This window comes from Cetorhinus maximus, chromosome 17, assembly GCF_964194155.1.
Source record: "Cetorhinus maximus chromosome 17, sCetMax3.hap1.1, whole genome shotgun sequence".
In the NCBI taxonomy this organism is placed as follows: Eukaryota; Metazoa; Chordata; class Chondrichthyes; order Lamniformes; family Cetorhinidae; genus Cetorhinus; species Cetorhinus maximus.
In genome coordinates, this window is record NC_135895.1 from 88,024,290 (window position 1) to 88,052,278 (window position 27,989).

The window sequence follows — 27,989 nt, forward strand, 5'->3', positions numbered from 1 at the left end:
CATTACATCCCAATCTCTCCTCCTGCATGTTTCTATGCAGAGGTGACTTTCACGTATGCGCTGCAGCATTTCTTTCCTCACTGTTGCAGGAATTATGATCTTATCTCCCTTGAAAAGTATTCCTTCTGCTACATGAAGCTCCTCACATAAGTTCCAGTGCTCTTGTACAGCAGAAAGGGCTCCGCTCTGGTGTGTGAGCCAGGCAGTTTGCACAATCTGCTGCAGTTTTCTCAGGGTGGCGTCGTTCTTGGTCACTTCCCTGATCTCATCCAGTTTGGTTACAGCCACAGGTGAGCTCTTTGTCAGCATGTGAACCTGTGCTTCTGTTTCTTTATCCTCTTCCTCCGTGATGGATGGGTATGTACATGAGAGTGTCTGCGATGTGCACTTCCTTGCCCGGTTTGTATTTAACTCTGACCTGGTACTTCTGCAGACACATTTGGAATCTTTGGATTCTTGGTGATACACAGTTCAGGGGCTTTTTAAGAATAGCTTCCAAAGGCTCATGATCAGACTCTACCTCCACATCTTTGCCATAGACAAACTAGAGGAAACATTCTAGGCCAAACACAATTTCTTTCTCTATTTGGACGTACCACTGCTGTGCTTAAGTCATTGCCTTTGAAGCATATGCCACTGGAGCCTCATTTTGCTGACAGGCCAGTTTTTGAAGCATCCACTGAGATCTTGGCCGGCTGACTGACATCGTTATACTTTAATACTGGTGCCTGGGTCAGTGTTCTCTTCAGACTGGTCAAAGCTTCCTGGTGACTTTGTTCCCAGTGCCATTCCACATCATTTTGTAGATGTTCTCTGAGGGGTGCTGTCAGGTCTGACATGTTTGGAATGAATTTCCCAAGAAAGATCACTATTCCCAAAAACCTTTCCAAGTCTTTCTTACGTTCTGGGGGTGGCATGTTCACGACTGCTTTGATTTTACTCGGGTCCGGCTTCAGTCCCTCATTTGTTAGCAAATGTCCCAAGTACTTGATTTCATGAAGACCTATTTTGCACTTTTCCTTCTTCAACTTGAGGTTCCTTTCTCTAGTTCTGCACAGCGCCTGCCTCAGTCTGTGGTCATGTTCTTCTCATGAGGCTCCCCAGACCAGCACATCATCGATGTAGGTTTCCATGCCTTCTAACCCTTAAAACAGCTGCTTCACTGTTCTGTGGAACACCTCTGGAGCTGAATTAATATGAAAAGGTAAGCGTAAAGCCCTGTATTGCTCATATGGTGTTTTGAAAGTACAGAGATAAGGGCTGCGTTCATCCAGCTTGACTGCCAGAAGCCTGAACTCGCATCCCAGACTGAATAGTATTTAGCATCAGCTAGCATATAGATGATCTCTCCTACTGAGGGCAGCTGGCAATGCTATTTTTGTACTACCTGGTTTAGGTCTCTGGGATACAGACAGACTCGCAGATTCTCATCTGATTTTTCTGCCATTACAATTGGATTGACCCACTTTGGTTCTTCAATTTTCTTGATGATGTGAAGATGATGGTTGCAGTCATTATTCTCTTGATTAGCTTCAGATTTTCATAAGCTTTGTTTCCAAGAATAGGTTTGATGTCAGTTTTCATCACTATGAATGGAAGCGCTTGGGACTGTTTTTTGTAGTTCACTTTAAGTGTGCATTTGCCTTCTACTGCAATTTTTTCACCTGTATAAGTAGACAGCTTCACTTTTGTTTTAGTTAGCTGTTCATCTTTGCTTATCTTATGATACAGGTTTATGAGAATGACATTTGCTTGTGCACCTGTGTCAAGCTTGAAATTCACCATCATATTGGCAATTTTTAAACCAAGCTTCCCATTCATCCTTTTGGGAATTTGTTGTTACTGCACCAACGAAAAGTTCAGTTTCAGTGACTGTGTCAATCATGTGCACTTTCTTCGATTTACACATCTTAGCGAAGTGATTTAGTTTATAACAGTTCTTTCACTGTTTTCTGTAGGCTGGATAACTATGCTCTGTTCCGCATCTGCTGCATTTAAATGTTTTAATAGCAGTTTTGTTCTTTTTGCATTCAGACTGTCTTTTTGTTCTTTCCCATGTCTGTTTCTGTTTAACTGCATCTAACTGCTTGACTGTGTGCGGTTTACCATCCTCTGTCATTTGTTCATTCTGGCATTTCGTTGTCTCTGCCACTCTGCAGATATTTATTGCTTTCTCCAGCGTGAGGTCAACTTCTCTCAAAAGCCGTTCTCTCAGAGAGTCATTTGCAATTCTGCAAATTATTCTATCTTGGTTGAGTGATTCTTCAAGCTCTCCAAATTCACACGATTTAGCTTGTTTTCTCAGCTCAATTATGTACTGGCTAACATTTTCACTGCTTTGAGAACACGTAAAAACTCAATATCTTTTATAAGTGATGTATTCCTTAGGGCTGCAGTAGGCTTTAAATTTTTCCATTATTTCTTTCAAGTCATTTCGTTTCTCATCACTTTCAAACATGAATGTGTTATAGACATAGAGAGATGCTTCCCTGTTATGTGAAGAAAGATGGAAGACTGTACGTGAAGGTCTTTGTTATCACTGCCCATTGCTGTGAGGTACAGCTCGAATCGCTGCCAGAACCTCCTCCAGTTTTTGGCGAGATTTCCCTCCAAACTGAACTCTGTCAGTAGTTTCAGATTGTTGTGTTTAGTTTACTTCTGACACCCATGGACAGAATTTTATGTCCCACGGATGGGCGCATGCCTGACCTGATCACGCGTAAAATAGCATGCGATGACGCCGGGCGAGTATCCCGATGTCATTGCACACTCGTGCGATATTTTGCTTGGCGAGGGGCGAGAGGGTGTCGGAGCCGTGTCCGCCATTAATTAACAGGACAGTTAAGGCCATTAACAGTCAACTGATGGAAATTTTTCATTGCCCGTGCGATTTCACGCTCGTCACATGGGCAAAACGGGCAGGCAGCCAGACGACATTTTCAAAAACCCCATCCAAGGGTAGGATAAAAAGGGTCAGCAGCATTGCCAGTGTGAGTAGTGAGGAATTTGGTAGATAATTTGCTGCTGGTGACTTATGCTACTTGGCAGCTTCATCTCTTTGTTGGGGCTTCATTCTTAGCATCTCCAGGCTTCATTTCAGGACTCCTTGGTATCTACAAGGCCTCTGGAGGATTCAGACTGTGTGGAACCTTCCAGGTATCAGACATCCTTCTGTTACCCTGGTAATGGGGATTGTGGTCTCCACTGGTGGCACCTCCTCTGAGGAGGGAGGGGCAGAAGAGAGAGGAGGCCAGGTGTCCCTAAGCAGCTTCCAGGGAAGGGATTTGTGGGAGGAGAGGAGCAGGCACAAGGGTCACAGGGCTAGCAGGTAGTCCTAGGTGGAAAGGGCCACAGATGACGCCACTATCCTGCTGCCAGGGTTTACAGGCAGCTGTGCAGCTACCTCAATATGTCCAAGGTGCAATGCCGAAGGAGGCTCCGTCTTGCAAGGGAAACCATGACCTCCATTTGTCAGATGATTGGTCCTGCGATGGGCACAGCCCCAACTGTGTGGGTGGATACCCCATGCCAGTGGCTCTGAAGGTCAAATTCTATGCCTCCGGCTCTTTCTAAGGATCAGTGGGAGATCTGTGTGGAGTGTCCCAATCGGTTGTGCCAAGCTGGTGACAGACGCTCTGTTCAGGGGTGCTTTGACTTTCATTCATTACCGCACGGACGAGGCCAGCCAGGCTGAGCGAGCCAGAGGCTTTGCAGTGATTGCTGGTTCCCCCGTGTCCAGGGTGCCATCGACTGCACACATGTGGCCATCAAGGCGCCAGTGGGTGAGCTGGGTGCCTTTGTCAACAGGAAGGGATTCCACTCCATGAACATGCAGATAGTGCGTGACCACAGGATGCAGATTCTGCAAGTCTGTGCAAGGTACCCTGGCAGCTCCCATGACGCTTACATCCTGAGACACTCCCAGGTGCCGAGTCTATTCAGTGCTCCAGCCCAACTGGATGGATGGCTGCTGAGTGACAAGGGCTATCATTGAAGAAGTGGATCATGATGCCTCTCCACCACCCAAAAACAGAGGCAGAGGAGCGTTGCAATAGGAGTCATGTCTCCACAAGGGCGGTGGTAGAGAGGACCATAGGTCTTCTCAAGATGCGCTTCCGATGCCTGGACCATTCAGGGGGTGTACTCTAATACCCTCCAGGTCGGGTGTCACTGATAATGGTTACATGCTGCGCTCTCCACAATCTGGTACTGGCAAGGGGGGGACCCACTGGAGGAAGAGGATCTTGATGCAGCTCCACAGGCCACAGGTGATGAGTCCAGTGATGATTCAGAAGATGAGCACGGTGAGGATAACCCTAGGGCATAGAGCCAGACCTTGGTAACCTCCAGGGAGGCAGGGACACCAGGGACGCTTTGATCCAATGCTCCTTCAACTAGGCTGGCAAAGGTTAGCTTCAAACCCATGCCAGGGCTGCCACCTCCAACCCAGATGTCTGAAAGGATCCTTTCATTTGAACACAAGGAACACTCAGTGCCTGTGCAAAAAAGTTCAGATCCACTTACATGCAGCATTACATACTGGCGTACCCTGCACTAATAAAATAAAAAGGTGAAGCATACTCAGGCCATGATGACAAAAGCAAAATTTATCTTATTTTGACAATTCCAAACTATTTACATAAACTTCTCTTGTCTCCATTCACAGACCAGTATAGATAAATTAAACATAAATGAACATAAAATCACCCATGACCTGTCCCTCTTGTGCTCATGGTGTCTTTAACTTACGCTTGCGAGTGCTATGTCTAGGTGCCCCCACCTTTTCTGGCACCGGCATTGGAGACAGCCTGCTGATTCTGCTGTCTTGTTGGCCTTGATGACCTTGGCGGTCGTCCTCTGGCCTGTGGAGCCTGTGCTGGCCCCGCCTGGGAGGGAGCGGCCAGTATTACAGCTGGCATCTCCCCAGTCGCTGCAGCCTCATCAGATGCCACGGTCACTGGCAGAGGGGCATGGGAGCTACTGCCATCACCCTGACTGCCCTGAGAGGTGTCTTCAGAGGTGACAAGCAGCTCATGCGCCAACGCGAGGTCGCTCGGACCTCCCTGCTCACCATTGATGGATGGGCACCTAGCTGGGATATTGGGTGCCTCACCCATCTCCCACACTGGTACTGACCACTTGAGCTCAATGCCCATGTGAGGGCTTGCAGGTCCGAGTGCAACCCCCGGGACCCCAGATTCTGTCCCTGGAGGTGCCTCTCCATGAGAGTCGCCACTCTCTCAATGGAAGAGGCAGTGCGCTCGGCCATGAGGGTCAACACAGTGCTTATGCTCTGCATCGACTTTTCCATAAAGGAGACCATGGCACGCGTACCCTCATGGATCGCTGCTAGATCCTCCCACACATCTCGCTGGACATCCAGCATCTGCCGTCTAATGGACGACTCCAGAAGTTCATCATCAGCCTTTGACTCAACATCATCCTTGTCTCCAGCAGCCCTCTGACTGCCGTTCCCTTGAAAACTCTCTGCCTTTGCCTGTACCTCAGGGAGTGTGAAGTGCCCTCACTAATGTGTACCAGACACTAGTTGCTGAACTAATGCCCACTGAGGTGCTGGTGTGTGTGCTGGTGCCTGCTTCAGAGAATGGGTGTGACACAGGTGCAACAGAAGCTCGGTGGCCATTTGGTGTCAGGGCTGGCCCTTTGGGGTCCGCAGAGTGAACACCTGCTGGCAAACCTAAAAGGGAAAACAAGGACATGTCATTAGTTAAAGCCATCAGACTGTCACTGTGCATGCCAGGCACCCTGGTGAGACAATGGAGATCTGCATCATGGTGCCATCATCTTCCAATGATCAATGGGGACTCTAGGTTCGAGACTCATATCAATGAAGAGACTACACTAGAATGGTTGCACTGTGCTCTTACCTTCGTCTGGCACCCCCACGTCTCCACCCCCAGTTGCACGTGGAACGTGCCGGCTCTCAAGCTCCAGGGCATCTTGCTCGAATCTGCTGAACAGCAGGAGGTGGGACTGCCCTCCAGCATGCCCTCTCTGCCAGTTATGGCTTGTCTTCTCCTGAAAGAACAGAGGAGCATTGATTAGTCACTCTTTACCTGCAGCGCCATTGCAGCCTGGCCAACTCCAGCTGAGGAACACCTCACAGGGCACTTCCGAGTTGTGGCCCTTCACTGCAAGGCACTCAGTCCAATCAGCCAGAACTCACCCCCTTGGCCAGCTCTGGAGTCATTGACAATTGGCACTCAGACTCCAGCACCCCTGAGGTCTACAAGGGGATGGCCACACCTTAACACTTCTGCACTCTGACGCATGCCAACATGGTACTCACCCTTCCTGAGCACAGCAGGTCATTGAAGCGCTTCTGGTACTGCGCCCATGTGCGCCGCACAACGCCATGGCTACTCACCATTGCTGCCACCTCCTCCCATGCCCTCTTGGTGAGTTGTGGTGGCCTCCTCCTCCCATCTCTGGGGACAAGGGTGTCCCTCCTGGCAGCCACCTCCTCACCAGGACGGTGAGGCACTTGCCAGAAAAGCGGGGGACCGAGTGCCCGCCTGACCTGCCCTCCTGCCTGCCGTGTCCAGCCACACTCGACTTCATTGGGAACGCTGAACACACGTCCTTCCAATGGCAGCCTTCCAGGGGCTGCCTGGGCCGTTTTTAAAATGGCCGATGGGTCGCCATTGGACCAGGCAGTCAACAGGCCCCCGCCCTCGCCCACCCTTTCCCAGCCAGTGTGGAGCTGCATTTGCGCTGGACGAGACTTAATTGGCCCACCAGCGTGAAATCGCAGTTGAGGGCCAATCGCGGACCATTTCCCAGCCGCTCCTGGACCCGCCCGCCGCGCCCACCCGACAACCTCAAAACACTGCCCCATGACTTGTTTTTTGTTCATTGATGAACACAGGCTGTCAACATTGTAGCTGAGCAAACTTTATTGCTAACACATTTTCCTAACTTAAACACATATCTGCAGTCATTGAATTGTATCCAGACAGGCTCCAACGTATGCTACCTGACCTTAAACTCCCATGTCAGGTGACCCCCCCCTATCTAGTACAGAATACCGTATAGTATATAATACTGGAGTCCACTACCACAATCAGCTAGTATGACAAAGACAACCCCTTCATTCCAGGAATCAGCCTAGTGAACCTTCTCTGAACTGCTTCCAATGCAAGTATATCCCCCCTTAAGTAAGGATACCAAAAGTGTACACTGTAACGCTTTAGAGTCGGTCTCATCAATGCCCTGTAGAGTTGCAGCAAAACTTCCCTACTTTTAAACTTCATCCACCTTGCGCTAAAGGACAAAATTCCATTTGCCTTCCCAATCTAGCTGCATGCTCATTTTTGTGATTCACGTACAAGGAGACTCAAATCCCTCTGTACTGCAGCATTCTGCAGTGTCTCTCCATTTAAATAATATTCTGCTTTTCAATTCTTCCTGCCAAAGTAGATAACTTCAAATTTCCCACATTATATCCATCTGTCAAAATTTTTTGCCCACTCACTTAAACTGTCTATATCTCTTTGCAGCCTCTTTGTGTCCTCCTCACAGCTAGAATTCCCACCTAGAATTGTATCGTTAGCAAACTTAAACACATTACTCTCTGCCTCTTCTTCTAAGTCATTAATATAGATTATGGTAGCTGAGGCCCCAGCACTGATCCTTGTGGCACTCCACTGGGCACAGCCTGCCAAGTTGAAAATGCCAGTATAGACAATCTCACATTTTCCATATTATACCCCAGTTGCCAAAATTTTGGCTCACTCACTTATAACCTATTTATATCCCTTTGCAGACTCATGTATTCCCCCTCACAGCTTACTTTCCTGACTTTGTATCTTTGTATCGCCAGCAAATTTGGCGACAATATCATCGTTCCCTTCATCCAAGCCATTATATAGATTGTAAATAGTTGAGGCCCCAGCACTGATCCCTAAGGCACTCCACTAGTTACAGTTTGCTAGCTGGAAATGAGCTATTTGTCCTTGCTTTCTGTTTCCTGCCAGTTCACTGTCCACATTCATATATCATCCCCAACACCATGAGCTCTTATCTTGTGCAGTAACCTTTTATGTAACACCTTACCAAATACCTTTTGGAAATCCAAATATGCTACATCTATTAGTACAGCTTCACCTATTCTGCTTGTCACATCCTTAAAAATTGTAATAAGTTTCTCATCCACGATTTCCCTCGCACAAAATCAGGTTGACTTTGCCTAATTGTATCACGATTTAATGACTGCCCTGCTCTACCTCTTATATAATGAATTCTAGCGTTTTCCCAATGAAAGTTATTAGGCTAACTGTCCTAGAGTTCCCTGCTTTCTGTTTCACCTCCTTTGTTGAATAGAATTGTTACATTTGTGGTTTTGTGGCTTTCCAGAATCGAGGGAATTTTGGAAGATTACAACCAATGCATCCACTATCGCTGCAGCCACTTCCTTTAAGACCCTAAGATGTAGGCCGTCAGGTCCAAGGGACTTGTCAGCCTTTATTCCCATTAGTTTTCCCAGTACTTTTTCTCCAGTGATCGTGATTATTTTAAGTTCCTCTCTCCCTTTTGCCCCTTGATTTTCTACCATTCTTGGGATACTTTTTGTGTCTTCTACTGTGAAGATAGATACAAAATACTTGTTCAAAGCCTCTGCCATTTCCTTATTTACCATTATTAATTCCCCAGTCTCAGTTCCTAAGGAACCAACACTTATTTTAGCAACTCTTTTCCTTTATATATGCTTGTAGATGCTTTTGCTGTCTATTTTTATATTTCTTACTAGTTTTCTCTCACACATTAATTTCTCTCTCATTGTGTTTTTTAGTTAGCCTTTGCTGGTTTCTAAAATATTCCCAATATTCTGGCCTACCACTAATCTTTATTCACTAGTCTTTACCAAGGAAGAAGATGCTGCCCAGGCCATCGTGAAAGAGGAGGTAATTCAGAAACTAGAAGGGTTTAAAATTGATAAGGAAGAGTTAGTGGATAGGCTGTCTGTACTTAAATTCGATAAGGCGCCAGGACTGAATGAGATGCCTCAAGGATACTGAGAGAAGTGAGAGTGGAAATTGTGGAGGCTCTGGCCATAATTTTTCAGTATTCCTTGGACTCAAGCATGGCGCCAGAGGGCTAGAGAAATGCAAATATTACGCTGTTGTTCAAAAAAGGGTGTCAAGACAAACCCAGCAACTACAGGCCAGTCAGTTTAACTTTGGTGGAGGGCAAACTTCTAGAAACAATAATCCAGGACAAAGTTAATAGTCACTTAGACGAATGTGGGTTAATTAAGGAAAGCTAGTTTGGATTCCCTTAGGAGAAACCATATTTAATTAACTTGCTGGAGTTTTTTGAAGAGGTAACAGAGAGGGTTGGTGAGGACAATGCTGTTGATATGGTGTACATGGACTTCCAAAAGGCATCTGATGCAGTGCCTGCGAGAAATGGTAAAGCTCATGGAATAATAAAGGATCAGTAGCAACATGAATGCAAAATTGGCTGAGTGACAGGAAACAGAGAGTAGTGGTTAACGGATGATTTTTGGACCGGAGGAAGGTTTGTCATGGAGTTCCCCAGGGATCAGTGTTGGGACCCTTGCTTTTCCAGAAAATATTAATGACCTAGACCTTTGTGTACAGGACATAATTTCAAAGTTTGCAGATGATACGAAACTTGAAAGCATTGTAAACTGTGAGAATGATAATGTAAAACTTTAAAAGGACATAGAAAAGTTTGTGGAATGGGCAACAGAGGGCAGATGAAGTTCAATGCAGAGAAAAGTGAAGTGATTCATTTTCATAGGAAGAACATGGAGAGGCAACATAAAATATAGGGCACAACTCTAAAGGGGTGACCTGGATGTATATGTGCATAAGTCATTGAAGGTGGCAGAAAAAGTTGAGAGAGCAGTTAATAAAGCATAGAGTATCCTAGGTTTTATTAATAGGGGCAGGAGCAAGGAAGCGATGTTGAACTTAAGACACTAGTTCAGCCTCAGATAGAGTGTTGCATCCAATTCTGGGCACACGCTTTAGGAAGGATGTGAAGGCATTGGAGAAAAGATTCACGGGAATGGTTCCAGGGATGAGGAATTTCAGTTATGAAGACTGGAGTAGTTAGGACTGTTTTCCTTAGAGAAAAGAAAGCTAAGAGAAGACTTAATAGAGGCATTCAAAATCATGAAGTGTCTGGACAGTAGATAGGGAGAATCTGTTACCACTCATGAAAGGATCGAGAATGATTTTTAAAGTAATTGGCAAAAGAAGCAAAAGCGATATAAGAAAAAAAACTTTTTCATGCTGCAAGTGGTTAAGATCTGGACTACACTGCCTAAGTGTGTGTAGAAGCAGGTTCAATTGAAGCATTCAAAAGGGAATTAGACTATTACTTGAAAAGGAGGAATGTGCAGGGTTATGGGGAGAAGGCGGGAGAATGACACTGAGGGAATTGCTCATTTGGAGAGCAGGTGATAAAATGGGCCAAATGGCCTCCTTCTGCACTGTAACAATTCTGTGATTTGCAGCATTGTACATCTTTTCTTTCAATGTGATACCATCCTTAACTTCCTTAGTTAGGCATGGTGATGCATACTTTTCATAGAGTCTTTCATTCTCAATGGAATAAATCTTTGCTGAGCATTATGAAATATCTCCTTATATGACTATATCACTGCTTCTCCATTATTTTACCTTTTAATCTATTTTCCCATTACATTTTAGCTAAATCTGCCATCATACCTTGCAATTGTCTCAATTTTAAGTTTAAGACTCTAGTTTCAGACCCACATTTCTCACCCTCAATATGAATGTGGAATTCTATCATGCTGTGATCAATAAATAATATAGATAGATATTCACTTTTGTTTGTTTACCTACCAGCAGGAAAGGGTTTTTCACAGTACATTTCCTGAAAGTTTACTTTCTATACTTTGGGGGGCCTCTAAATTACATCAAGATGTGTGGCACCTTGTCTTCCTTGGAGCAGATCTCAGGTGGTGTGCATTATGGCCAGGACTAGTGGTGACAACCTGGTTTTGAGAGACTTGTGGCTGGACATGAGAAAGGGGAGTATTGGAGAGGCACTGCTCGCAGGATGCACTATTCAAACACAGGCAGTATAGGCAGAGCTTCAGAGACATGGCAGGACACCAGTATTTCAGGAAGCTGAGGACGTCATGTCAGCTGGTGACCAACACATTCATCCCTTCAGAAGATGATCTTGAACCTGGTAGTTCCATGTTACCAGTGGCTGCCCTCTGCCCTTCGCTGTTTTGCCTCTAAGTCCTTCCAGACCTCTTCCAGAGACATGTTCAAGATTGCCCACTTGGTGGCACACAAATGCATAAGACCAGTGATTGACAGATTGTTTGCCAGGGTCAGTAATTATGGGAATGTTGACACCAATGATGCCAGTCAAAACAAGTGGGCATTCAGGTTTGCAGCTCTGGCTGGATTCCCACAACTGCAGGGCATCACTGACTGCACACATGTGGCAATCCGCACAGGGGTGTTCATTAACCACAAAGCTTCCCATTCCATCAATGCGCAGCTGGTGTGTAGCCAAAAAAGATACTTCTGCAGGTGTGTGCGCAAGATCTCTGCAAGCAGTCATGACACTATCATTCAGCGCCAGTCCAAGATCTCCAACCTCCTTGTGTCTGAAAGTAAACTTAAGGAGTGGCTGCTATGGGGACAAGGAATATCCACTTCAAACTTGGCTAACAACATCCATCAGAACTCCCAAAATGAAGCAGAAACAGTGCAAAAATGAATATCATATGAACACCACGTGTTAATTAGCAAGCCATTATGCTACTGAAAATGTTGTTTCTCCTCGCTAAATCAGAAAGAGATTAAAGAGCATTTTTAGATATTAATGAAATTTTTCTTTATGATGGAACATCACATGCTGTCTCAAGATGATTAGTGTTTGCGCTCAGCCTGTGCTGTGAATGATTTTCTACTTAAGATAATGATTTAAGCTGCCTCGTCATTCAACTTAGCACAGGGGGCAGCAGATAGAAAAATAGAGAAATTGATTTTGGTGTTTATGTAGGGGAAAGGAAGTTCTGACAGTTGGGAATTGCAAGAGGATTAGCAGCACAGTTTCCCTTCTTGGGACATCCTTCCTCAGACTGTGCCAGAGATTTTATATAAAACACTTCCTCCATCCTTTTGCTGCATTATTGAATAGAGCCTGGACCGAAGGTGTTGTTGAACTTACTGCTTGCATTCAGGATCAACCCAAGCTGCAAGATACCCAATTTACTATTTCCCTCATCATTATCTCAATCAGACTAAACCAAAAAAATACTGCAGATCGTGAAAATCTGAAATCAAAACAGAAATCCTAGAAACAAAGGGGAGGGAGAGAGGGTTTTTTTTTAAATTGGTGAGCATGAGTTTGGGTGTGGAGTCGGGGGGGAGCGAAATTGGGGAAAATTCCAAGCAATTTGCGAAGGTGGCTGCATTTAACTGCAGGGTGTTAGGTCCCTTGTAAGTAACCTCCCTGGGAGAGGCGGGTTTCCAATTTCAATATGTTAATCATTCAATCAGAACAATATTGACCAGGTTTTGCAATTTTACTTGGGGTCTATGGGTTTCCCGAGTGTCCTGGAACTCACCAGTGAAGGCAAGATGAGAACACAATGGTAAGTGAGAAGGTTGAAGACACAATGGGGAAATTTGTCAATAAGCACTCAGCACTCACAGCTGTTTGCTTGTCTGAAATAAGAAAAAGGAAAATGTTGGAAATGCTCAGCAGGTCTGGCAGCACCTGTGGAGAGAGAAACTGAGTTAATATTTTAAGTCGAACGTGGCTCTTTTTCAGAATTGAGGAAAGGTAGAAATGCCATGGGGTTTATGCTGTTGAAAGGAGGAGAGGGTGAGGAAGAACGAAAGGAAGGGTCTGGGATAGGGTAGAGGTCATGAGAGGTTAAATGACAAAGATGTCTTGTAACAAAAGGCACCAGGAGTAGTAATGGTTGTAGTAAAGTGACAAAGTACTTGTCCAGAGTGAATGTGAATGGCCAAATAAGGAAAAGCTCTGGGCGAAAGCAAAAACATGAAAAACAAGATTCAAACCACCACATGGAAAACAAAAACAGAATCAAGAAGGGGGACAGAGTTCATGGTCTGAAATTGTTGAACCCAATGATGAGTCCTGAAGGCTGTAAATTGCCTAATTGGAAGATGAGCTGCAGTTCCTCAAGCTCGTGTTGAACTTCACTGGAACAATGCAGCAGGACAGAAATGTGAGTGTGAGGGCAAGGCGGTGAATTAAAATGGCAAGCAACTGGGAGCTTTCTCATCTGATGATGCAATCTTTCACAACTGTGCTTCTGACATGTCTTCCCTTTTCCTTAACCAAGGATACCTCCCACTGTGGTTGACAGGGCCCTCAACTGTGTGCGACCCATTTCTGCTCTTACCCTTGACTCCCAGAACCATGATAGGGTTTCCCTTGTCCTCATATTCTACTCCACCAGCCTCCACATTCAAAGGATTATCCTCTGCCATTTCCGCCACCTCCGGCATAATGCCCCCACCAAACACATCTTCCCCTTCCCTGTCAGCATTCCAAAAGGACCATTCACCCTGTGACACCCTGGTCCACTCCTGAATCACCCCCAACACCTCATCATCTTCCCATAGCACCTTTCCATGCAATCGCAGAAGGTGTAAAACCAGCCCCTTTACCTCCTCTCTCCTCACTGTCCAAGCCAGCAGCAACTCCTTAAGCTTTCAACTCCATCTCTATCTCTACACTGCTCCAGGAGGTAGCCCACACTGCTAACACATTGGTTTACTCAGGTCATGTGATCTTACATCACAGGACTATTCTTAAAGGTACAGTCCAACATTTAACAAAACCATAATTACTACAGAGGTGCTATCCCCGCTTTGGGAGGTTTGGAGGTCTAATCTGAGTTAATTGTCACAACTTTTGTTGCCGACCAACTTCAAACTGCTTCCCTCTTCCAACACTTTTTTTTCAAAGTTGTTTCTTCACTCCTTGCTTGAGTCATAATCACAGCAAAATGAGTGGGTGAGGAGTGGTGGTGACCTATTTTTAAATCCTCAACCCCTCTCATTTCTAAGAATGAACCCAACGAAAACTCTCTTTGTAGGGCTGCAGTATGTGTTTAAAGCTGATGCAGCTATCTGTAATAACCACTTTCTTCTTTATTAGTTTGCTCCAATCTCTGCAACAAAAGAAAATAGAAGCACAACCAATATCAGGAAGTATCTATCCATGGATTCTCCATGTCTAAGTCTCACTTAAATGTGTATTAAACTCATGGGAAAAGCAATTTGCACTTATGAAGAACCTTTAACATAATAAAATATCCCAAGACGAGAACGATATGAAACTATATTTGATAGAAAGCCACATAAGGAGATATTAGGACAAGAGTTTGCTTTTAAGAAAGAGAGAGAAAGAGATGGAGCAGCTTAGGGTGCAGACTGCTAAAGGCATAAATTTGATTTAATTGACTTTCCACATGTTTGCAATACTTGAGCTGTGGAGTTGTGGGTGTTCATGTCGAATGAGAGTGGAAGGTTTGGGTGGGTTGTTTCAATTGTTGGGTTGTTTTGAGCAGATGTGCAAACAGTTGTCATTGGAGTTGGGGTCAGGGCTGAGTCTGGATCTGAGCCTAGATTTGAGTCTGGCTCCATGTCTGGATCTAACACTGCGTCTGAATCTGGGTCTGGGCCCCGGTCCGGGTCTGGTCTGGCTCTGACTCCGGCTCTGGGTCTGAGTCTGGTTCTCAGTCTGAGTCTGGTTCTCGGTCTGGGCCTGGCCCTCGGTCTGGGCCTGGCTCTCGGCCTGGGTGTGGCTCTCGGCCTGGGTCTGGGCCAAGACTGGGTCTGGATTGATTATCACAGTGGGCTGCAACTTCCGAGCTCCCCAGCGGCTGATTGTTTGGGGGGTGGGGTTACCCCAACGATGTAGTGGGAAATCTCTCTCGGAACTTCACAGGTAAGGGTTTACACGGCAATTGCCTCCCTCTGGATATTGCCTTGTGCTGGGAACCATCCAAAAATACAGTTTAAATCACAAACTTCGAATGGTTCCAGCTGTGTTGGACAAATGGTTACGCAGGAAAAGTTAGAATTGAAACCTCCTTGAACATTTGTAAAGGCCCAGACCGACCACCCCAAGGAACTCCCTCCACACCCCCAATCCCCCAGGGAACTCCCAACACCCCGGACCACCCCCCCCCCCCCCCCCCCACAGGGACTCTTCCCACACTCCCGACCCCACAGGGGACTCCACCCATCTGTCACTGACTAACTGCTCCCGCAAGGTATTCCTCAACAAATCCCCACACCCGACCCTCATGGGACTCCCTTCACCAGCATGGGACATGCCCCCACCACCCCACCCACACACCCCGCCCCCGGCAGGCCTGACCCAACCTGACCCTGCAGGCCCGAGCCTCCTAACTCCCACGCCCCCACCCCCACGAGATTGATACCCTGCTTAACCAACCAGACCCGATAACCCAACAATGCCCCCCGCCTCCCAAAACCATAGGTCTGACCAATGCCCCCCCCTTCCATACCAATCTGACTAAACACCTCCTCTCCCAAGCCCCTCCTATTTAAGGCCTGAACCACCCATACCCCCAAACTCCCCACTGAAGTCTAAACCCCCCAACACCTCCCGTCCCCATCCCAAGGTCCAGCGCCCTCCCCCACCCCTCCCAAGGTCTGAACTCCCACCACCCCACCACCCATTATTGCCTCCGAGGTTCGATCCCCTCCAGCCACCCAAACCCCCCTGCCCAAGGTCCAAACTCCCACCTTCCGCCAACCCCCCCACCACTATCCTGAAGGCCTGTCACCCCCAAGGTCCTACACCCGAACACCCCCTGCCAACCGCTCACTGAGATCCAATGCTCACCGCTCCCCAGTCCCGACCACTGCCCCGGAGATCCAACCTTCCCACCTCCACTATGGTCCGAACCCCAGACCCCTCCCCGAGGTCCAATCCCCACCGACCCCCCAACCCTCCCCAAGGTCCAACCCCCTGACGCCCAATTCCCCCATGACCTCCAATTTCCCTCCAGTCTCCGATCCTCTCCCGCCGACCTCCGAACCCCTGCCCCCAACGACCTCCAATCCTTTAATGCAATTGGAGTTGACGTGCTTGAATTAGCCATTTCAGTTCGAAGAATAAAAAGAATTAACTTGCATTTATATTGTGCCATTCAGTGCCTCAGACAGCCCAAAATGCTTCAAAACCAGTGAAGTACAAATGGATCCCGATAAGAGGTCATTGACCAGAAAACTTTGGGTGAAATCGTCCCAGATGTGCACAAAGTGCAGTTGTGGGCGGGAAAAAGAACACTTTGTCCGCCGGCCGCATTGGCGGCTTTTCACAACGTATCGTCCTAAACCCACCTCGTTAGTCATGCATTCCCGGGAAACATGCCGTTTCCATGGCGGGTGGGCTCACATTCGCCCACCACGCCATCACCTTACCACTTTCTCACGCCGGGCACCATATTTAAAGTGCAGCCGCCCGTACGCCTCTCAGTGCTTCCAGCCCAGGACTGCTGCACAGAAGACACGGCCCCGAAAGGCAAGAAGACTGCAACGCCGCCCACAACGATTTAGTGACGCGTCCCCGGAATGCCTTTCGGATGCCGTGGAGGGCCTTGTGCCACCCTCTATCCCAGCTCTGGCCACAGGATGGGCAGCAACATCACCAATCCGGCTTGGGAGGCCGTGGCAGCGGTGGTCAGTGCCAACGCCCTGCAAAAGAGGACAGCCACCCAGTGCCACAAGAGGATGAATGATCTCCTCCATTCCGTCAGGTTAAGTCACTCTTTCCATCACTCTCAACTCACACACTCACAAACCCATCACACATCGTGTACAAGATTATGAGGGGCACGGACAGGGTGGATAGGGAACAGCTGTTACCCTTAGTTGAAGGGTCAGTCATGAGGGGACGTAAGTTCAAGGTGAGGGGCAGGAGGTTTAGGGGGGATGTGAGGAAAAACTTTTTTACCCAGAGGGTGGTGACGGTCTGGAATGCGCTGCCTGGGAGGGTGGTGGATGCAGGTTGCCTCACATCCTTAAAAGGTACCTGGATGAGCACTTGGCACGTCATAACATTCAAGGCTATGGGCCAAGTGCTGGTAAATGGGATTAGGTAGGTAGGTCAGGTGTTTCTCACGTGTTGGTGCAGATTATATGGGCCGAAGGGCCTCTTCTGCACTGTGATTCTGTGATTCTGTGACATCCACAGGGATCTCACTCATTGACAGTTCAAGGGACATCACTATTCACCCTCTCACACACACACAACTTCATTGTCCTCAACCTGTCCATGGCACCACTCAGCACCCACACATGCCAGGCATCCTTATCACCTGGGCTGGTAGGCATTCTGCTTACACTCTATCTGTATTCATGCAGGACAAGCTGGCACACAACAAGAGGGAGAGGTCACAGACTGGTGGAGGAATGCCTGAAATCAAGGTCCTCACAGACATTAAAAGCAGAGGCATCCAGCTGGCCGGCGAGGATCTGGACCGTTCCTGTGCTGACGGTGAGGTCAGCGGTGATCAACTAAGCGAGGATCCAGCAGTGCAACATCCATCAGACAACCATGCTGTGAGTGACGTGCCCTGTTTCACTGGCCACTGCCATGCACTAATTATCTCCCCTTGCTTTCACAGGCACATCTGGGAAGCAGCCAAGAGAGTCCATGATGCAGGTCCTAGGCTCATGTCCAGAAGACACCTTAGAAGAGGAATCCGCTGAAAGCCCAATTGAAGACCCATCACAGCGCTCACCCACACCCTCCACCAGTGCAGAGACACACACCGTGGTGAGACCTAGCTTTAGAGCAGCCTCGGGATCACAATCTGGTGAGCACATTGCACTGTCTGATCCACAGCAAGCGTCAGGGACTTCCCAGGTTTCTGGCACGTGGAGGACTACTGGAGGCCAGAAATCTGCTGAGTCCGAGTCAGGTGATGCGCCTCTGGACTCAGTCATGTCACAATTGCTGGAGCTGCAAAGGCAAGCACGGGAACATCAGGAAGGGATGTCCGCTGCACTCTACAGATTGCAAGGCATGATGGAGGAGTCCATCCGCCTTCAGGCTGAGGTGATAGCGCCAGCATGCCAATGCACTGAGGTTAATATTGGTCGGATGTCAGCCGCCATGGAGACCTTGGTCCAGGACTTAGCTCCTGCACTGCTGCGCGGGTGGAACTCTATTGCTGCTGCTATAGTTGGTCTCCAACAGTGTTAATGCAAGAGGGGTGCAGGCCAGTTCGATCTCACTCCAGCTACCCCTTTTCCTCAAAGAGCCGGCCAGGGGCCCTCGAGCACCCATCGTGAGGAGCTTCAGCAGGTGCACACTCTGTGGCCATCCACCCAGTTGGCTTCGGTAGTATCAGCCCATCCAAATCCCCTCTTCCTGTAACCCCAGCATCTCCAGCTCCCCAGGCAGGGAAGGGTGCTACTGCCACACAGCAGGACCCCCAAAGCAGGCCGGGGCCCTCCAAGTCTCGGCTCTCCGGAGGGCACCTGCCAAGGGTATCACAGACAGGGCATAGCTGTCAGCAGGCTGCATCTACCTCCACCCACTGTGGATGTCCGGGGAGCACCAAGACGTAGCAGCAGGGTTAGGAAAGTAAAGAAGATGTAATTGCACAGCCTGGGCACGGGTGTTAATCACTTATACATACTGTTCACTATTATCAATAAACTCCCAAGAATGTCTCCTTGCCTATGGCTCCTTGTTCTGATGAACAGCGTTCGTGTCACTCAGATGTGAAACCTTTCTGCACAAGATAAAGGCAGGTGCCTCAGTCCAGGGCCTCTTCCCTGTGCAGTGTGTAACCTTCAGAACAAAGTGATGGTCTGGCCTCACACTCACTGGACACATTACTGATGCCTGCACCTCGATGGTGCTTGTCATTGCTGCCAGAATGTCATGGGCAGGCGTCACAGAGTTCCATCATTCTCTCTGTGTGCTCTCAGCACCTTTGAGGTGGGGCTGGCTCCCCATCTCTTCAGCATCTGTGACCAGTGGCACTGTTCTCCTGAATGGGTCAGGTGCTGAAGGCTGATAAAGGATCAGGTGCATTTAAAGTTTCACAGCTGCATCTCTATGATATGACCCTGATCACAGAGCACAAGTGAGCTGCCCTCAGCCAGACAGGAGTCAAACATTCTCAGAGGCTACATCAGACCACTTCAGGCATTGGAACCTCATTTTCAGCATCCCGATGGTTTGCTCCACCAAGGTGTGACTGCAGCATGAGCCTTGTTGTATCTTTCCTCTGCTGCAGTCTGAGGCCACCACACGGGTGTCATCAGTCCCATTCTCAGTGGGTAGACCTTGACCCCAAGGAGCAATCCTTGCAGCCTCTTTGGACCCTGGAAAATGTCAGGGATCTGAGACCAGCTAAGGCTGTAGGAGTTGTGGATTTTCCCTGGGAAAATGTGCAGATCTGCTGGATGCATTTGTGGTGGTCGCACACCAGCTGCACCTGTGGGAAACCTGAGATCCGGCAAATCCCAGCGCTCTTGCATCCTCGCTTTCCTGGTCCCGGGCAAAATGCTTTCATGAAGCTGGCGTCTGTGACCTCCAAATGCATTTGTGGGTGGAGGCTTACGAAATCCTGCGGAGGTGACTTGTGGAGAAAGGAGCCACTGGCATAAAAATTGAGCGTTGCAGTTACTTTCAAGGCCGCTGGCAGTGGATGCCCTCCATGTCCCTGTGGCACCAAATCCTGTAGCAGGTGGCAGCTGTAACTGACCAGTTCCCTGGACATGCGCAGTCTTCGACAACACTGGTTCTCAGTCATCTGCTGGAATGAAAGGCACCATCTATAGCCCCTGGATCTAGTTGGGGCCAACCAATGATGGCTCGCCGTGGCTCTTCAGCAGCATGTGCAGGAGCCCCAGCTACCCCTTCTTCCTGAGGGTGCTGCTCCTCCCTCTGCCCAGCCAGGCATCTCCATCACTCTTTTCTCTTTCATCTCCACTCTCTGTAAGCCATGAGACATACAGTTAGGTCACCAAGCTCCATGCTCCTGATGTGCTCCTCCTGCAGGATGAAAGAGAGAGATGCACGGGTTAGTTTGTGTGTACGAAAAACCTCTCTTGGTTAAGTCTCAAGGCCCCTTAATGCACCCCAGAGAGTGCTGGCCATCCAAGTGCTGGCCATCCAAGAGTTTAGTGCGCTACATGGCTGCCCAAAACCCCACCCACCTCCGCCCCACTTCACCTGACTGATTGGTGGCAGCTTTGCCCTCTGGACTGCATGCTGTGCTCTCAGCTCAGGTGCAGGCATTCTCCTAACCCGCACTGCAAGGCTGCACTGTTAACTTGAACCATGAGGGAGACTGGTCCAAACCTGGATGATGTCATTTCAAGGAGCTGTGAGCGCCTCAGCCAGTGACTGCTCCATGGTCAGCTTTAGCAAGGAGATTGTACAATGTAGCCACTCATCCAACTGTTCTGCAGTCCACTAAAACGCTCATTGGTTTGCAGACTGTGCCCGAGGGGTGAAAAGTTCTGGAGCATTCGGTGGCACTTTCAGACCTCTGCATTGCTTGAGTGGGCAGTTAAGCTAGAGGCCTGACTCCAAGCATGTCAATATGGCAGGGCCTGAACTATCTCAGCTGCGGAGCAATGGTCACTTTATGCAAGGTTTTCTTAATGTGTGGCCGCTTCCCTCCCCACCGCACCCAACACGTGCTTGTGTACTACCATCAACCGGACTGCTGCCCTTCTGCCCCCCCACCCCCCCCAAGCTCATCTCAACCGTAGGCCAGCCCTTGCCTTGGCACTGCACTGTCAACCAGCCAGGAAAAAGCGACTTGTCTGTGCCCTGACCTGAATGCATGTCGTCTCAGCCTTGAGGTCCAGCAGGCGACCCTTGCGAGCACTGTATAAAGTTACTGTGCATTCACCACCGAGTTGTCCTCAAAGTGCAGCTTACCAGATGCATGCCTTATAAATGCTGCTGTGAAACATGTCGGTGTGTAATCATGCCAACATGCTTGGATGATCCAGTGTGGGGGAAGATGATTCCAGTGAGCTGGGCTTATAATGATAGGCAGATGTATTACAATGAAGTTCCCAGCGTCTGATGGTGGGAAACGCAGTCCGCCATTGATGGGCGGAGCGGACAATTGCAAATGTGTTTCACGATGGCGCGAAACTGATCTTTGGCCTTCCCACCATATTGTCTGCTCACACCCGCCATGACGCCAGCCACCAACAGGAGGCGGCGATTCCGCCCCCTGTTTCTCTCTCCACCGATGCTGCCAGACCTGCTGAGCATTTCCTGTTTTTATATAATTACTGCTATGATCCCCGTAGAAACCAATAGCTTTTAAAAAGAGATACGAACTTCCCTGAGACCGACAAAAAGTATTGCATGACAATTTTTCATGTTTTAACATTTTTAAAATCAGCGTTGACTTAACATTACCTAGTAGGTAACTAATACACGCAAATGTAGAAAAGATATTTCTTATTTCTTATGAAGCCCTTAAAGCCCCACACCACGTTTATACACCACATTCTCAGTAGAAATGTAGCTTCATTGATTCCAGTCCAAGTCACTCCAGATGTTTCAGCTGGCTCCCTTCTTCCTGTCACATCAGGGTGAGCCTTGCACTGTCGTTATTAAACAAAGTAGCCTTCACTCAATCTGAGCATAATTGAATGGACTTCCAGCCACAAGGTTCACATTAGTGACTCCTTGGCTCTTAGGTCTCCAAAGGTCATGCCTGTTCCATCTTCTTCTTTCCGAAATGAAAATCAATTCTTACAAGCATCCCATTCTCACAGCTGCAGCTTCCCTGCTTTGCACACAAAGCAGCATCTCTCTCCTCTTTCCAGGATTCCTGAATCTGTAAGACTGGCAGCAGTAAGGCCAGCTGCCCCTTCCTTGATGTCCAGATGTTATAGCTTGCACCTTACTCAATACGTTTTGACCTGGACCCCTGCCCCCATGGCAACCAGGCCACATAGGCTTGTCTCTGGACAGAACTAGTAGGAGGTCACATGCCCCCCTCCACTGCTCCATTTTACTTTGAATTAAAGGAGACAGTTTAAACATAACCATTTATAAAGCCTTGCATTTTTAACAGCACAGTCACATGGGATTGTAAGAAAGACTGCAGCCAATTTCTATGCAGAAGGTCCCACACACAGCAATATAATAATGACCATTGAATCTGCATTTTTTTCAGTGAGGTACATTGAGGGATGAATTAGGAGGGACAATTCCGCTGCTCTTCGAATAATGATGGGGGATCTTTAGCATCTAACAAAGGCAAACAGGGCCTCAGTTTAAATTGCAATCCAAAGGTGGCACCTCTGACAGTGTAGCACTCCCTCAGTATTGGACTAATGTGTCAGCACAGATCTTGTGCTCAATTAGATAAAAAGGGGAGTAGCTAAAGTATACTGCGGTCCCTTAGAGGCAGTGACGAGAAAAATTATCATGGGGAATAAGGAAATGGCAGAGTCAGTGAACAAATATTTTGTGCCTGTCTTCACAGTAGAAGACATATTACTAAATAGAACTAGAGGGTAACCAAGGAACTAATAAAAGTGAAGAAATTAAGGTAATTAATGTCAGCAGAGAAAAAGTACTGGAGAAACTTAAGGGGCTAAAATCTGACAAATCCCCAGGACTTGATGGCCTACATCCCAGAGTTCTGAAGGAGGTAGCTGCAGAGATAGTGGATGTGCTGTTTATGATTTTTAAAGATTCCCTAGAGAATGGAATGGTCCCAGCAGGTTGTCCCACCACTATTCAAGAAAGGAGAGACAGAGAAAGAACAGGGAACTACAGGCCAGTTAGCCTGACATCAGTCATTGAGGATAATATATTAACATGGATAGAGGATTGATTAATGGACAGCAAACAGGGGGTAACAATAGGGTAATTTCATGTTGGTAGGCTGTGATTAGCGGATGCCGCAAGGATCAGCGCTGGGACTTCAATCTATATACAGCTATATTAAAGACTTTGACAAAGATACAGAGAGTAATGTATCTAACTTTGCTTGTGGTACAAGCCTATCTGGAAAGGCAAGCTGTGAGGAGGCCACAAAGAGGCCGCAGGTTAAGCAAATAGGCAACAAGGTGGCAGATGGGATACAATGTGGGGCAGTGCGAGGTTATTCATTTTGATCGCAAGAATAGAAAAGCAGAATATTTTTTAAAAGGCGTGAAACTTGCAAACGTTGATAATAAAAACAGAAAATGCTGGAAAAACACAGCAGGTCTGGCAGCACCTGTGAAGAAGGAAACAGAATTAACATTTCGAGTCCATATGGCTCTTCTTAAGAGCTAAAATGTGATGGATTTTAAACTGTTTAAGGGGATGGAGCAGGTGGGGAAAAATAGGAGATCAGGGATAGGTGGGAGCTAAGGAGAAAATTGATTAAGATATCATGGACACAGGACAAAGGAAGGGTTGCTGATAGTGTCAAGGACTAAAGAAGGTACTGATAGAGGTGCGAAGGTAAGATAACAGAATGTGTTAATAGCACAACAAGGGTCAATATCCTGTTAAAGCACAACATAGAAACAAGTGACAAATGGGCCTGTGGGGGCAGGGTTGGGAATAAAGGATAAAATAAATAAATAAGTGAAATGAATAAATAAATGAATGAAATAAATAAAATGAAATAAAAATTTAAACAAACAATAATTGAATTTAAAAAGGGGTAAAGATGGAGGAGAGAGTTCATGGATTGATGTTGATGTTTGGAGGGACTTGGATGTCTCCTGTTTCTTAGGCAGTCTCTCAGGATCGAGGACAACTTTCTCCAATCAGGATCAATGGGTTCTAAGATGGCTGATAAGTTCAATGCACAATCTGCAGATTCTGCCGCATGCGGAGCAGGTGGCAGTTGGAGGGTTGGGTGGATGGTTGTTTTGGAGGTTTGTGCACTCTCTCCGATACCTCGTCTTCACCTCTGCACATTCCCAATGACGTCTCTCAATATGCTTGATGCCTTCCCAAATGAGCCTTCTCCATTTTGGTTGGTCTCCCATGAGTAGGCAGGGATGTTTGACCTCTTCGGGGATGCTTTGAGAATATCCTAAAGTGTTTCTACTGACCCCCTGGGAATCTCCTGCCAAGGCTGAGTTCCAAGTAGTGCACTTGCTTCAGAAGTCTGGTGTCAGGCATATGAACAACATGTCCCGCCCAGCGGAGCTGGATTTGAGTGATCAGCACCTCGATGCTGGGAAAATTGGCTTGGGAGAGCTTGCTGCTGTTGGACCATCTTTCTTGCCATTGGATTTGGAGGATCTTACAATGATATCACTGGGAGTACTTCTCCAGTGCTTTGAAGGTTGCTCAAGTCTCTGAGGAGTGTGGGGATCAATGCTACCTGGGTATACTCAGAACATGCAGGTACCCAGTAGCATGCAGGCACAACAAACAATTAGAAAGGCAAATGGTATGTTGGTCTTTATTGCAAAGCGATTATAGTACAAGAATTAGGAAGTCTTGCTACAATTGTCCAGGGCTTTTGGTGAGGCTGCTGGAATACTGTGCACAATTTTGGTCTCCATTTTTACTTACATTGGACACAGTACAGCAAAGGTTCACTAGATTGGTTTCTGGGATGAGACAGTTGTCCACGATAAGAGGCTGAGTAAATTGGGTCGATACATGCCGGAATTTGGAAGAATTGAGCGGTGATGATCTCACTAAAACATATACGACTCTGAAGGGGCTTGATAGGGTAGACAGGAGCAGTCTCAGAATAAGGGCCCAATCATTAAGGACAGAGATAAGGAGAAATTTCTTCTCTTTCAAAGGGTTGTGAATCTTTACAATGCTCTGCCCTAGAGGATTGTGGATGTTCCATCATTGAATACATTTAAGATGGCGATAAACAGATTTTTTAGGGAATTAAGGGATATGGGGAGCAGGCGGGAAAGTGGAGTTGAAGATGAAGATCATATTGAATGGGGGAGCAGGGTCGATGGCCCACGTGGTCTACTTGTGCTCCTATTTCTTACGTTTGTATCCTCAGGGCCCTGACTGCAGTCCTGACAGAGATACAAGTAATAAACAAAAAAAAATCAACAGCTGCCGCTCTCAACAAATCGATGGCTAGGATATTTGGGAAAGCTTTCTTATTTATTCTGTATTTATTTTAATTCAAGGCTGTTTATTACTTTCATGTGGGCCCGTCACGTGTGTTGGGGCTGAAGCTCTGTGTGTTCAGCTTCTGTTTGATTAATAGGATATTCACTATTCGTAGCTGAAGATGATAGATTCAAGTGCGATCATTGGCTTTAGTGATTCCTTTTCTCTCTTTCACGTCAGAATAAATCACAGCTTGAGCTTACCTGACTGACAAACCATTGCCTGCAAATGATTGAGAAGCTTCAAATTAAATGTCTTTACTTCTTCACTCTATGTGTGCTTCAAGTTGAGAGTTACCTCAAGATCAGCATTTTCCCAGAAAATGCTGGTGGTGCATCAGATGCCAGTCAGCACCACAGAAAATATTACAGTGCTGAATTGTTGCCTCCTCCCAGGCTTCCTCATGTTGCTCAGGCTTTATCACAAACATACATTTCTGTCACAGTTCCACACTTGCCTATAACTGCTTGAAGCTCAGGTTCTGGTCACCAGCATCTTTTCTACACCCTGCCTCCATCAAAACACACCCATAGACAACACACAAACACACATACATGCACAGGAGTACACACACACACATACAGGCACACAGGCATATACACATACAGACATAGACACACACACACACGCAGACACACACATGCAGTTAGTCACAGGCACACACACACAAATACTACACACACAGAAACATACACAGGCACACACATGCAGTCACAGTCACAGACACACACACAGTCACAGTCAGACAACCACACATATATATACACACACACACACACACACATACACAGGCACAAACACAGACATAAAAATGGACACACACAGAGGCATGCATGCACAACCGCATACCACAGGCACACACAGGCACACACACTCAGGCACATAAAGAGGTACGCACACAAATACACAGGTGCACACACACAGGCACACACATATGCACTCACACACAGAAACATACACACATACAATCTCATTACCTCCTATGCCATGTATTCCAAGCATAGCACAGCATATTCCTATCACAATAGCTCTGTTCCTGTCACTATCCCACAGATTCCTATCACTGCATGTGTGGTTATATTCCTCACTGCCTGTACAACTGTGTTCCTGTCTTATGCCACACATTCCTATCACTGCCTATCTTGCAAATACCTAACTTTGATTGCTGTTTGTATTGAGTTGAGGCTGCAGAGTTGTGGTTTTTGAGGTGAATAATGAAGATATCTTGGACAAGTCACACTATCAATGAAGAGGTGTGAGTGAAATCTGAGACTGAAAGAACTCTACTGACCAAGATCAGGAAGAGAGAGTTGGAATATCTTGGGCACGTAATGAGAAATCAAGACTTAAAAAGTCTGATGCTGATGGGAAAGATCGATGGTAAAAGAGGTCAAGATAAACAAGGAATTATCTTTCTAAAGAGCCTTGCAAACTGAATGAATGTACCATCAGCAAAGATGATCCAGAGCAAGATTAACATGGAGGTCCATGGTCACAAACACTCTCTTATGGCATGGTACCTGAAGAGAGAGAGAGAGAGATGTTTGTAGGACACCATTGATTTTGAAAAGAACAGGAGGAATGCTAAATCAGGTAATGATGGCTATGTGGCACCAAACTTAGATCAAGAAACCATCTCAAGCAGCTTTTTCCCAGTGTGATCCTCATCAATGTGCCTGTAATTTTGTGTTTCTTGAAGTTTACACTAGACTTTAAAGGGATTGATGAGTCGGAGTGGGTGTTTGAGGAGGGATAGTACTCCAATAGTTCTTCAGGAAAGAAGTCTAGTTGGGTGGTGCATTAGAAGCCTAAGACCAAAGTTTAGAGGAGCTGAGGCGAGCATAGTACAACAAAATAAGAAGAACAGTTGTGGCAAAGACAGGTCAGAATTTGAAGCTGAGAGAGAGATGGCCTTTTTCTCAGATTACTGACAACACCCCTGGCTGTAGTGCTGAAGACTGGTGCTCTAGAGCTAGCCATGCCCTTAGCTGAGCTGTTCCAGTACAGCTACAACACTGGCAGCTACATAGCAATGTGGAGAATTTCCCAAGTACATACTGTCCACAAAAAACAGACAAATCCAATCTGGTCAATTCCTGCCCCTTTAGCCTCCTCTCGATCATCAGCAAAGTGAATGGAAGGTGTCATTGGCAGTTCTATTAAGCAGCACCTAATTTGTAATGTTCTGCTCAGTTTCGATTCTGCCGGAGTAACTCGGTTCCTGACCTCATTACAACCTTGATCCAAACATGGACAAAAGAGTTGAACTCAAAAGGTGAGGTCAGAGCCCTTAACATCAAGGCAGCATTTGACCAAGTGTGATATTATGGATCTTGAGCAAATCTGAAGCCAGTGGGGATCAGGGGAAAATTCTCCGCTGGTTGGAGCCATGCCCAGCACAAAGGAACTTGGTTCTGGTTGTTGGAGACCAGTCACCTTAACCCCAGGACATCGCTGCAGGAGTTGCTTGGGTCAGTGTCCTAAACTGTAGGGGTATCTCAAGCTTAGCCGTCTTCAATTGCTTCATCAATGACTTTCCCTCCAACATAAGGTTAGAAGTGGGATATTTGCTGATGTTTGCAATGTTCAGTACTGTTCAAAACCCCTCAGATACAGAAGCAGTCCATGTCCGTATGCAGCAAGACCTGGGCAACATTTCAGCTTAGATTGATGAGTAGCAAGGAATATGTGCACCCACAAGTGCCTGGCAATGACCATCTCCTACAAGGGAGAATCTAACCATCTCCCCTTAACATTCAATAGCATTACCATTGCTGAATTCGCCACCAACATCTTGGGGGTTAGCATAAATCAGAAACTTAATTGGACCAGCCACA